At 50.5% G+C, this 13677-nt stretch overlaps 1 protein-coding gene across 20 annotated transcripts in view; it reads right to left on the bottom strand.

Moving 5' to 3' along the window:
• The window catches only part of PCBP3 (poly(rC) binding protein 3), a 180251-nt gene that overhangs the window by 59878 nt on the left and 106696 nt on the right, over positions 1 to 13677 (bottom strand). For 5 of the 20 annotated variants that reach the window (XM_019628035.1, XM_019628041.1, XM_019628042.1 and 2 more), the window contains exons 1-3: positions 10459 to 10586; positions 9943 to 10054; positions 9516 to 9672 (exon numbers count right to left, since the gene is read on the bottom strand). The exons of 5 other annotated variants lie outside the window; for them this stretch is intronic. The gene's annotated coding sequence lies outside the window, so the exon portion shown is untranslated. Of the gene's footprint in view, positions 1 to 5861; positions 5864 to 9419; positions 9431 to 9515; positions 9673 to 9942; positions 10055 to 10458; positions 10587 to 13677 lie in introns of those variants that run through there. 10 more of the 20 variants (XM_019628051.1, XM_019628050.1, XM_019628049.1 and 7 more) reach the window with 7 other exon arrangements.

The following is a 13677-nucleotide window of genomic DNA, read 5'->3' as shown; positions in this document are numbered from 1 at the left end:
GCCAGCGACTCACGGCAGCCCAGCTCCAGGTTGAGCTGTTGTTCAGCATCTTAGCTGTGGAGGGCAGTGTTCACTGGCCCTCATATGCGGGATCCGAACCGGGGCCCTCTGGCATCCCAAGCAAGTTCTTAACCATCGCGCCACTCGGCCGGCCCAGGTCTAAGTTTCTTGACTTTTTACTTTTTGAATTCATATTTGTTGCTCAAACTGGAAATGTAACTGCCAGTCACAAGCACCCATTTTCGTGACATTATCCTTTTTGCTGTGTGTTTTCCTCTACCCAGAGATATATGTTTATTTACGGCCTCTAAAACTATTATTGTAGACATTTCAAAGGGCTTGTTTCCAGCAGCATCACAACATTTGGAATTCTGAGGTCAGAGCACCAAAAATCATGAGGAACTCGTGTGCAATAAGGTCTCTGCCGTCCTCCGAGTCAGTTGGGAAACATGTCAGGCAATAATCAAGAGAACTGGTTATTTCAATCCACAATGTCTTGTCCGTATAATACGCTGAGGATCAAAATGGAATACATGAGCAAATACCAAATGTAAGGGAATTCCACGAAAGACAACATCGAGTAAAACCCCCTCTTCCTATGGGCACACAGTACCTCTCGGGGGAATAGTCACACCCGTGGCACCCAAGGTTCAGCAGGGGCCCACTGGAGGACCCCAGGGGCCCTGCTGTGGAGTTAATTAAGCTTCAAGGTCAGTGAGTGGGAATTCATCTGAAAGCAATGGGAGAGTTTGTAACAGGGAGCTAAGATATTCAATGGGGAAAAGAACAGTCTGCGACAATGGTGCTGGGAAAACTGGACATCCACATGCAAAAGGCTGAACCTGGGCCCTTACCTTACACCATATACAAAAATTTACTCAAAATGGATCAAAGACCTAGACTTATGAGTATGAGCTAAAACTACAAAACTTTTGAAGAAAACATTGCAAAAAATCTTTTTGACATTGGGTTTGACAATGATTTCATGGTAATGACCCAAAAAAGCACAGGCGACAAACAAACAGATGAACTAGACTTCCTCAAAATTGAGATCAAAGGGCACTAATAAGAAAGTGAAAATATAAGCTATAGAATAGGAGAAAATATCTGCAAATCATATACCTGAGAAGGGATTGCTATCCAGACAATGTAGAGAACTCCCACAACTCAACAATTAAAAAAAAAACAACAAAGAATGTGGAAAGGATTTGAATACATATTTATTTCTCTAAGGAAAACACACAAATGGCCAATAAACACATAAAAAGTAGCTCAGCATCATTAGTCATCAGAAAAACGTAAATCGAAACCACAATGAGATACCACCTCACACCCACTTAGGATGGCAATAGTGGCAGTAGTGACAGGAAGAGGGGAGAGAAGAAAAAGGCCCAGAAAATAGCAGGTGTCAGCAAGGATGTGGAGAAAGTGGAGCCCTTACACGCTGCTGGTGGAAATATGAAATGGGACAGATGCTTTGGAAGAGAGCCTGGCAGCTCCACAAAATATTAAACAGAGGGTTCCCATGTAACCTAAGCATCTCACCGTGAGAGCTGAAGACATGTTCACACAGGAACTTGAACATGCATGTTCACAGCAGCTTTACTCACAACAGCCAAAACGTGGAAACCACTCAAATGTTCAGCAACTGATGAATGGATTAACAAAAAGTGGGACAGCCACATAGGAAATGTTATTCAGCCACAGAAAAGGAATGAAGGACGGTTGATGCAGCATGGAGAAACCTTGAAAACGTGATGCTGAGGGACAGCGGCCGGCAGAGAGCCACAGTGTCTGACCCATTCACGTGACATGTGCAGGACGGGCAAATCCAGAGGCAGGAGGGAGGTGGGGTGGGCGGGGGAGGCACGTGTCCTGGATTAGACAGTGGTGAGGGCTGCACAGCTCTGGTACTATTCTAGAAACTACGAAAATATACACTTTAAAAGTGTGAGTTTTATGATATGTGAATTATACTCAATTAAAAAAGCAAAGGTCATAAATACGCAAAACTTTCACAAAACAATGGAAGAAAGCTCCCATTAAATGTGGCAGAATTAACATGTTTACCTCCACCCTACAGAAACTGCATTAAAATGACACCAGATTAAAAGGCGCAAACTCACAGGCACTGAAGTCAGCAGAAGCGACTGCCCTGCTCTCTGGACTGTGGGCGGGGAAGTGGTGACTGCTGTGGCCAAGCCAAGGACACTGTGCCTGAGCCCACGGGAAGAAGGTGTCAGGAAACGGCGGTGCACACCCCACATTCTATCGCAGAATGCTGCGCGCAGCTCCACACGCAGAAGGTGGAGGTCAGGGGGTAAAGCGTGGGTCATACTTTAAATTTCCTGGAAGGAAGCATCAGGCCCCCAGGAACCCCGTGGCACCTGTGGTCATAAGGTGAGCACCTCCCCTTCCGTGGACAGCTGGAGGGTCCCTCCTGAAGAGGGTGATTCACTCAGGGTATGACAAGAGGCAGTGAAGACAGTGCATTGTCGAAATTAAAACCAGAGTGTTTGATGGCAGAAAACTTAACAATGACACCTCCTGCCCCTTCTTGCAGGAGGCGCTCAGAATTCCCAAGACAGGATCATGTTCTCAATCAGTCCCATAAAATAGAAAGAGTACAAACAGCAGTCTTTGATAACAATGCAATCAAACCAGAAAGTAATGACCTTGAACCCAAGGACAACTGACATCATTCTAGTTTACTAAATGTAACTGGCCCTGACATGTCACTAAGTTAGTAAGGGACACGAGAACAGAAATCTGGACAGTGATGTGACAGACACATTCATGCAATGACCCGCTTCTTCAGGCAACACTGACACGCTTCAGGGAGCCCGGGACTCCCCACAGCCCGTGGAGTTATACACAAGCAGCGGGGAAGAGCTGTGGTGGGGGAGGCAGAGAGGCCGAGGGGGCCACACGCTTCTTCCTCGCTGGCCCTCCCCGACTGCACAGCCCCTCAGGACAGCAGAAGTCATGGTTTCTAATGTCTGCTGAACAGGCTGCCAAAACAAATCAGCTTCAAAAGACGCGTCCCTAAGGACGTCACAATCCCTCCCGAGCACAGCCCATTCGGCTGCACACTCCACACGCAGGCAGACGCATACTTGCACGTGTGCACACGGAGCAGGAGCAGCTCACGGGGTTACCGGGCTCCCTCCCACGATCATGAGGCCGGGGACGGTCCCACCTGCTCCCACTGGCCCCCTATGCCCTCCTGCGAGAGGGGCCATGCTGGCGGGGGTGTTTTAGGCCGTTGTAAGAATGGGGGCAGGTGGAATCATGTTTTAATACAAGCAACTGGTGAAAAAATAATGAGGACATAGAACACATGACCAACACAAACCCGTGGTATCGTGTGCATAACGCTGCACCTGCCGCTAAGCGGCTGCTCATTCCCTTCAGCTCTCAGACAACGACACAGAGGTCAGCACCGCTCCAGCTCAGGCGCAAGTTTTAACAAATGTCAAAGACAGGAAACCAACAGAGCAGGCTTTCCACCCTCCAGGCAATTACATTAGAAACCATCAGCCGAAAGATGGCTTTCTAATTCCCCCGGACAGATATCTTTGAAATGCTTCACCATAAGAAATGGACAGGAACATAATGAAATTGGAAAATAATTAAACCACAGCAGTAACAAAATGACTGCATGCCCAAATCTGAGGCAAGGAGCTCCAACAGAACTCACAGGATGTTACAGCTTTAAAAGCCTACATTACAAATAAAGGAAGGCCAAAAATTAGTGAGTAGAAAAATCCAATTTAACAAGTTAGAAAAATAACAGCAAGTAGCCAAAGAAAGCAGAAAAGATGGTAATAATAAAAAGACCAGACGCTAAGAAAAGAAACAAAAGCCAATTGAGAAAATGAACAAATATAAAATTTAGTTCTTCAAAAAGGTCTAAAAATGCACACCCCACTCATGACATTGACCAAGAAAAATAATTACAAAGGTACAGATGAGGTCAGTAATTTACAGGAAGACAAGGGCTTCTGGGTCTGGACAAGATGAAGTCGGCATATTTCTCCCTATGGTTCCTGCTGAGTCCAACTAGAAACTCTGGACGTTGACTCTGAAGCAAACATGAAAAAGAAAAGAAAACCCAGACACACAAATGCTAAACAGTGAGAGGACAGAGATGGTAGACAGAATTCTCTGGCAAGGACTCTAAAGCAGCCATTGTAAAAATGCTTCAAAGAGCTCTTATGAACATACGTGAAGCGAGTCTCTACAAACTTCACAAAGAAACAGGAGATACGAAGAATGACCAACAAACTACCAGTTAAAGTGAAACAGACAACCTTCATATCCCTGCAGTCATTAAAGAAACTGCGCCTGTCCTAAAAAGCTCCAGAAAAAGAAATCTGCAGGCCCAGATGGTTTCACTGGAGAATTTTCACCAACATTTACAGAAAAATGAACACCAGCCTTAGACAATCTTTTATAGAAAACAGAAGGAGCATACTTCCCAATTCATTTTGTGACGCTCTGATCACCCTGACAGCAAACCCAGAGATGAAGACAGAGAAAAAGAAAGCTACAGAGCCATCTCTCTCATGAACAGACACAAACTAAGAAAATCCAATTTAATTTAGCAGCAAGAATCTAGCAATGTGGAGCAGACCCTAGGCAACGACCAAGTAGGGTTTATCCAGGGATGCAAAGCTGGTTTCACACTAAAAACCGTTTCCTAAAATCCATCATAACACAAGCTACGCTAACTCTGCACCCAAGGTCAGGGGGCATGTGGGACATTCGACAGCGGTCTCGGTTCTTCCTGGGGCAGAGTTCCCCTGGCCATGTGCCACATGTGGCCAAGGACTTGCTCTTCCCAACCACAGGGAGCAAAGGTGCCACGGTCACTTCTCTGCCCTGATGACAAGCAACCTGAAGATGTCCAGCAGGACTTCAACTGACCTGAGGCTGATGTGACCCAGGACCCCCAGGAGGCCAGGGCGTAGCCCAGCCCACGCTGACTGCTAAGGAAACCGCTGGGGGGACGGGGCCACCACACAATGAGCAGTGACATCAGAGGTGGGGATGACAACAGAGCACAACAGCAATGTTCCCTGCCTGCCAGAGCAGAAGCGGAAACTTCCTGACAGTTAGGAGCATGCTTCGTTCCCAGAGAAAGTACACGAGAGAGGACGGGGCGTGGACTGGCGGCAACAGCTGACAGGAGAGGCCTGGGCTGTGACACGGCTTCCCCGCCAGGAGGGCAGCCACCCTCACAGCTTCTGCTCTTCAGACCTCTTTACGCTCTTAGAAATCACGGGGGACACCAAAGCGCTTTTCTGTATGTGGGCGCCACATTTCCTTTCTTTCTTTTTGTTGGTATCAATCTGGTAATTTCCTCCATCCCTTTCATTTTAAACTTTCTCGGTCATTTATTTTAAGTCTTATAAAGAGCATGTCACTGGACTTCTCTGGGGACAAATCTGAGACTTTCTGTTTAACAGTTTAACTGAGGTGTAACTGATGCACAAAAAACTGCCCATATTTAAAGTACACAACCTCAGTTTTTATATTTGGGCTTGTATTTTTCAGTTCTAAAATTTCAGTTTGGCACCTCACCAAAGAAGACACACAGATGACAAACGAGCACATGAAAGATGCTCCCCATCCCAGGTCATCAGGAAAACGCAAGTACAACCAACGGGACACCACCACACCCACCAGAACGGCCACAGCCCGGGACGCTGACAGCACCAGGTGCGGGCGAGGACGTGGACCCACAGGAGTCTCACTCACTGCAGGTGGGACGGCAGGTGGTGCAGCCACGGGGAGGACAGCGGGGTGGTTTCTTACCAAAGTGAGCATGCTCTCGCCTTAGGACCCAGCGACCGCACTACTTGGTATTGACCCAGAGGAGCTGCAAACTTACGTCCTCACGAAACCTGCCCACAGACGTTTACAGCAGCTTTATTCATGACTGTCAAACCTGGAGCCACCCACATGCCCTTCTGTGGGTGATGGATAAGCCGTGGTCCATCCAGATGACGGGGCGTTACTCAGCGAGGAGGAGAAATGAGCCACGAAGCCCTGAACAGACACGGGGAACCTTAAGTGCATGTGACTGAGGGAAAGAAGCCACCTGAGACGGCTTCCAGTTCTGCGATGTTCTGAAAAAGGCAGAACTGTGGAGACAGCAACAGGTCAGGGGTCGCCAGGGGATAGAGGGAGGGGTGAGGAGGAGGCGCACAGAGGGCGTTCAGGGCAGTGACACGCTCTGTATGACACTGTGACAGTGGGCACACGTCACTGTGCATCTGTCCAAACCCATGGAAGGCACAGCACCAAGAGTGACCTAACGTAAACTGTGGGCCCGGGTGACGATGACGTGTCACTGTAGGTTCATCAGTTGTAACAGATGCCCCACCCGGTGTGGACGCTGATGATGGGGAGGCCTTGGGGGGGGGGTCAGGGGGTACATGGGAAATCTCTGTACTTCCAACTTAATTTTGCTCTGAACCTAAAACGGCTGTGACATTGTAGTTTTTTCACATGTTTCAAGTGTGTCATTGCCACTGAAGCATTTTTAGGAAGGTTTCTCTGAAAGCCTTGTCAGGTAGTTTTACCACCTGTTCACCTGGGTGTGGGTGGGGTGGGCGCCTGTTGACGGTTGCTTCCGTTCGAGAGGTCTTCCTGGTCCTCAGTGCGCTAAGCGACACTCGGCTGGAATCTGGGCCCTGAGACAGTGTGAGAACCTGTGTTTGCTCTGCTCCTCGGACCCCATTCCGGCAGGGAGGGGGTGCTGCCTCATTGTTTTAGATCACACCTCATGTAACAAACTGAGAAGCATTTATTCTAGAAAGCCTGTGGCAAAGGGCAGGAGCCTTCCTGTCACACGGCCTAAGCACACCCCCTGAGCAGCAGGGTGAGGACAAGCTGGCCACCGGCGCAGTCCCTCGGAAGCCGGCCTTACAAACAGCACCGGGACACTGAGCAGAGTGCTGGCGTTGTAGAGGAGGCAGGTCCAAGCGCTCCAGGCAGCAGGAAAGTCACCAGGGTGCCGTTGGTTAAGATAGGCACCGCAGCTCCGTGTTCCTGAGACCACACTGCTCAGTGACACGTGGACATCTCCAGGGATTCTGGACCAGACAGCCGTGCTGACGGCTGGTTTGCGCATGTGAACGCATATGCGTGTATGCGTGTGTACATACAGGCGTGTGTGGCGTGTGTACATGGTGGCAACGAACTTTGGATGGTGAAGCCTATGGAGAAGCCGGCTGCCAGAAGGCGTCCTGCAGAGGTCAAGCCCGGCCATGGGTGAGCGGGGAGGGGTGCGGGTGGAGGTCGACCCTGGACATGGCACACGGGGGTGGCCACTGGACCTCTCCCGGGCACGATCGGGAGCCTGCCATGCAGACAGAGCTCAGACCGAGCGGGCTGGAGACAGAACCAGGGAGCTGACGAGACGGGAAGCTTCCTAGATGAGGTGCCTAGATGACACTGAGTCAGCAGCAGGCCCGAGGCCCCAGGATGACGCGCTGGAAGCAGAGGAGGAGGGCGACACAGGCAGTGCCCGGGGACCAGCCAGGCCGACAGCGAGTGAGGAGGAGGGACAGGCACTGCACGGAGCACACGCACTTTCTGAAGGGAGGCCAGCGCTTCCAGAGGTGTCAGGACCACCACAGCCTGCACTGCAGGGGGCGGCCTGCAAGCTCTGCAGCAAAGGAAGTAGCTGTGGGACAAAGGACAAGTAAGTGGGGCACGCCTACGTGGGGACTGCTCCAACCTGTCAACCCTCTGCCCCCCACAGAGTCCTCTCCAAGAGGCCAAACGATGTTGGTCAATGGAATGTCCCAAACTCCACAAGGATGGATGACACACTTCCCTTCTGGGTGTTTCTAGAAGCCCTGGGTCCCCCTTCACAGTGATGTGGGAGCTGAGGAGAGGGCCGGCCGTGTGGAAAGGCTGCGGCCACTGGGTGGCAGCAGAGCACCACGGCCTAATGGCAGTCCTTCAGAGAAGCCCAGGACCTGCCCACACAGACTGGTTTGGTCTGTCTCTCACCTGGGCCTATGGATGGCAGCCTCTCAGGTCTCATCCCCGTCCTTCATTCAGGACTTTCACCTTCTATTACCCAGAACACACCAGTCCCACGTCCCCGCAACCTGGTGAACAGTGTGTCCTGGGCCGTGTCCAGGTGCCACCCGGGCCCTGGCCCTCCAGAACCTTCCCACCCTCACAGCGGTCACGCCGCGGTGGCGCACCTGCTCTCACTTGCTGTACCCTTTGGGTGTCAGCCTTATTGCCACGTGGCCACCCAGCCACCGAGCTCACCTTCACTGCCCCTCACAGCCACCAGTCCCCTGGGTGCTCCATACAGAAATGTCCCCAGGATTGTGGGCGTACCTGGTCACACGATGCAGACCTCCCCCATGTAGTGGGGTCTGCAAATGTCTCTGAGCCGCAGAAACTGCTCTCTAAACGCAGCTTCTGCAAATGCTCAAGATGTGGATCAGTTTGAGCCCAAGTGAGCCCAGAGGCCACCTCACGGCCCCACCATACCTGCAGATGCCCCTGCATTTCCAGGACATCCCAAAAGCACTGGAGTGACAGGAAGAAGTGGGGACTCGGCGCCAAGAGCAGGGTCAGAGTCCTAGCACCAACCTTCACTGAGGCCCTGGGAGCAGTAGTGTCCTATCTGGAAAATGGTCATTTTCAACCTGTTTCCTCCCGCCGAATGTCTGTGGTGAGCATGCAGGGAACGCATGGGGACGCGCTCTGACAACAGGAAGGCACAAGCGGGACATCTGTGTTCATTGTTACCACGTTCCAGGCCATCCCAAAAGAAAACATTCCACGTAATTCAACAAGGAAACAAAACACACCTTGACTGTGTGGAAACTGCTCATTGTCAAGTCTTTCTTACTCCTGCTAATAACATTCAGATAAACGGCCCTTAAATGGTTTCCCCAAAGATGCCGACAAAACACGCTGGCCCAACCAGTGCCCAGGGCCATCCACAGGGCGGGGAGTGTCCGCTGACACTCAGCCATGGGGCCTTGGTGAACACACGGAAAGGACATGTGGCAGGGGACTTGTTTATCCATGTCACAGGTTGAGGGCTCACTATTTCAGGGTTCTGGGGTGCCGGGCCTGGACCCCGAGGCAAGATGTGATAGGACCCAAGTCTAGACAGGTACGAAAGCAAGGCTACAGGGGCCCCTCCAAAGAGTGCACTGGACCCCGAGGCACCCACACACCACAGGTGGCAACTCCCCTTGGGCATCGTCCCCTCCCAATGTGGGCTCTCCTCTTAGGCTCCTCAGGCTCTCAGAGCCCTCGGAGGTTAGCTCCTGCCACCTGGATAGCCAGGAGACCATCTGCGAGACTGGCTGACAGGTGACAGGTGAGCAATCCTCTGCGTCATCCTTGTGCCAAGGGTCCTGTGACTTCACTGTGCCAGCCCAGTTCCCTCCCGGCCACGACACCCACCTACTCATAGCTTCTCAAATCCAGTCACATACTCACAAGACCTTTGGTTTTGTCTTTACCTTCACCTTAGAAATAATTTTCATGCTGCAGGAACCGGAGGCACGCAGCCCCCTTAAACCCAGCGTGTGCAGTGGCGTGCGTGTACCCATCGCTTCATGGCGCTACATGTTACGTTGGCGATGTGAATTCAAATAGAGACATGTTCTTTCTCAAGTCCTGTCAGAAAAAATACACTTCAATTCACTCCACAATCAAGACATTACATGATTCATAAAAGTCTCTCCATGAAAAGCAAGCATCCTAAATCTGTATGCACCAAACAACAAAGCCACAAAATTCATGAAGTAAAAACTGGTTGAACTAAAGGAGAAACAGACAAATCCACAATTATAGTTGGAGACTTCAACACCCCACTCTCAACATCTGCTATTGTATATCAACTTAGATGAACTACACAAACTATGAAAGGAGTTCGAATGCCCTTACAGATATTGAAAAAACGGCATTTGTTGTCGAACACCTTCCCATCAAAGAGACTCCTGGCCCTGGGCATTCTGCAAAACGTGTAAAGCGATGACATAAAATCTCACACAAACTCCTGAGGAAAACAGAGGAAGAGGAAATGATTCCAGTCATCACATAAAGCAAGCATAACTCTGATTTTAAAATCTGACAAAGATGTGAGAAAAATGAAACTGCAGACCATCATCTATCGTGACAATAAAGTGTAAAACTCCTCACCAAAATATCAGTTAAAAAAAAAAATCCAATAATCATGACCAAGTAGGATTTACATCAGGAATGCAAAATTGGTTCCACGTTTGAAAATATATCGATATAATTCACCATATTAACAGGATATAGCAGAAAATTATCATTTTAACAGATGTAAGAAAAATCATTTGACAAAATTCAATACCATGCATGATAAAAACCCTCAACAAACCTATCTTTTTCTATTCAGCTACAATACTTGCTTCCCAACGGCACCACTCTGCTTACCGACTTGCTTGGTCCTTCAGAATACACGTGGTGGCATTTAAGATGGGGTCAGGATGCAGCCACTGGTGTCGACTCGTCCTCAGGTGGGAGTCCCCGGTAAGGGCCAGACACCAAACGCAGGACTATGTCTGCCGGGGAAGGCAGATGCCAGAGGTGAGCTGACATTCACCTGCTTGCCATCTGGGGGTGTTTTCTAAGCTGGGTGCAGACTATAGTTAGGGGCTGCTAAGTCAGCTCTAGAGAAGGAGCCCTAAAAACTGTGTGACATCCTCCTCAGGTCTTGGTGTGTCTGTACCAGGTGAGACTCTGGGACTCTGGGAGAGCCACTGGGCTGAGAGGCTCATACTGACAGCTCAGAGAGAGACGTGTGGGGAGCTGGAGTGGAGAGACAGGTGAGCAGACCAGGCTTTCTGCTGAAGTCACACACAGGTGACTGGGGGAGGGGCATGGCCCAGATTCAAACAAAATGGAAACAGGCTTGCCCTAACAAAGCCCAAACCTGAAGCTCAAGAGGAAGCACTGCCAGAGCAAAGGGGGCAACGCTTCACATGACGCCCAGCACACAACAGGGAATTCCAGGCATAAACTGCAGCTGGTAATAAGAAAACAAAACGGCAACAGGAGCGGGCCCAGAGGTGATCCAAACAGCAGTCACCAAAGACCTCCAAGTAGATGAGACAATTACATGATCAGAAACACGGAAAAAGGTGGACAAAATGGACACAGAATGTCCCAACAAAGAATGCAAATGTAAAGAAAAAAATGCATTCTAAAACTGAAAATTACAAAATATGAAAGAAAAAACTCACTGTGTGGGGTTATCAGGAGACTGGACACAGCAGAAGCCCAGGGCAGTGAACTTCAAAAGTGGCCAACACAGAAGGCCCAAAATGAAGTATAGAAAGGAGCAGAGGTTAGGGAAAAACAAAACGCCCAGAAAAGAGCATAAGATGGGGATACATTGAAAGGGTTTACCCAAATATCCCTAATAGCTAAAAAATAACAATACTAATGTTATTACTAAGAATTACTCTATAGAACAATTTTTTCCCTCAGAATATACCCCACCGGGGAGATAAGAGTAACACTGCCATGTTATAGTCACCTCAAGTAATTTTATTTTGTCTGGTTGCATCACCAATTTGACATACATTTATACACATTTAAACTAATAGTTTCCCCCTTTTTTTCTTGGTTTAAATGTTTACTGATTATCAGAAAACCTTTACATGATTCCATTCTCAAAGTTATATTAGACTTTCATTCACAGAAATCTCCCCATCTTTCCGTCCGCTTTGGGGTCCTCCCTTCCAATGTTAAGTGACAACAACTAGTTTTTGGTATTTCCTTCCATCCTTCCCTTCTGAGCGCATGACTGGACACACCACATACACATGCCGGTGTACGTGTCCATCTACCTTCGAGGGTACCCCACGACCAACAGTTCTGCGCCCGCTTTGCTGCTTGCTGCATCTTCAAGAGCACTGATCGGAACACACAGGTGGCCGTCCTTCCTTTGCTGTGCAGCGCACGGGGCCCCGTGTCAGGAACCCACAGCCACTCAGCCTGTGGATGTGTGTGCAGAGCACGTGTCTCTGCTGCTGACATGACGCCAGAACCAGCGCCCGCGGCTACTTCATTTCCTGTTCTGCTGTAGGGGCTCCAGGTAGAGTCCCAGAGACAGGGCTGCAGGGTCACAGGGCAAGTGCAAGTTCTCAGTGGCACGGGGCTTTGCCGGGGGAAGGTGGCCGAGGTAAGTCCTGTGAACACACTTGTTGGACCCTGGAGACAGTCACTAACTTTCTGACTCTACAGAAAGAGGGAGGACGATGGCCTGAGGCTCTGAGGACATGGGCCCTGTGCCTCCAGGGCCACCCAGAGCCAGGCTGAGCTGTGGGCTCTCCCCACTCCACGTGGCCAGCTGCCCTCAGATGTAGTGGCCACGCATGGGGGAAGGGCCAGGAGCCTGTAAAATGTGGGCTGCTCAGGCTTGGACAGCAACAGGCAACCTCCAGTCCGACGGTGGGGGTGGCCGGGGCAGTCCCTCAGGGGGTTCTGGGCAACCCTATTCCCCTCTACGCGCCCCTCAGCTGTAGGCTTTTCCCTGAGTGGGGTGCGAGGGAACATCTCACGGCCGCTGGCCAGGGGTGCAGGTCTGTGCTGCGCAGTCAGCCGGACCTGGGCATTCAGGGTGCAGCATGGGGTGCAAACCCAGGCACCACGCACCCCATCATCCATACCACCTGCCCGGGTGCAGGGAGAGGGACGCACAGACAGGAGAGACAGACAGGAAAGGAGTGGGTAAACTCTAATCTGACAGGAAGGGGCCACCGCGCTGTGCTTCCCTTGGTACCATGGTGGCCTGAGACATGACTTCTGGAGGTCCCCGATCCAGACTGGACTCTGAGGAAGGGAAGAGCTCAGGGAGGGGGTTCAGCCAGCTCGGTGACCTGGACACTGCCAGCCCAGGCCTGGCTAAGCAGGGCCCACAGGGGGCTCCTGAACCTGCCAGGAGAAGGGCACCTCCCTGTCCAGGACGGCCCCGCAGGCCCTGTGGGGTCAGCTCTGAGCCTCACACCTGAGGACACACGGGGACAGGATGCTCTGAGTAGGGACGGGTTAGAAGACAGAGCTCCATCCTTGAGAGGGGACCTTGGATTCACAGAATGAAAAAAATAGCTCTGATTTCTCACAGTGCTCCCTGCACTGCTAAAACAAAACCAACCAGGGCTCCCGATCCCGTAGGACGGTGTTGGGGGCAGCGGCACCTACTTCTACCCCAGGAAAGGAACAACAAAAACGACTACTGTCCTTGGCCAAACTGTTCTGAGGGCAAAAGATAAACAAAATAAAAACATAAACATAATAAAAACAAAATAAATGAAAAATCATAAGCAAATTTTGTTAAAAGCCTGGCAAGCACGTAAGCAAAAAGTACATACACCTAGTGCAGTCACCCCACCAAGACAGGTGGCGCTCGCCGCCCCTCTGCGCCAGCAGGGCCAGGGACAAAGACCACGGTACAGCAAAGGGAAACACAACCGAGTGCCCGTTCTGAGGGTTTCTGCAAGGGATTTTCAAGGTATAAAGAATCAGAACAGGGCCGGCCGAGTGGCGCAATGGTTAAGAACTCGCTTGGGATGCCAGAGGGCCCCGGTTCGGATCCCACATATGAGGGCCAGTGACACTGCCCTCTGCAGCTAAGATGCTGAACAACAG

The sequence above is a fragment of the Hipposideros armiger genome, unplaced genomic scaffold (genome assembly GCF_001890085.2).
Source record: "Hipposideros armiger isolate ML-2016 unplaced genomic scaffold, ASM189008v1 scaffold_745, whole genome shotgun sequence".
NCBI lineage: Eukaryota > Metazoa > Chordata > Mammalia > Chiroptera > Hipposideridae > Hipposideros > Hipposideros armiger.
This window is presented reverse-complemented; position numbering and strand designations above follow the sequence as displayed.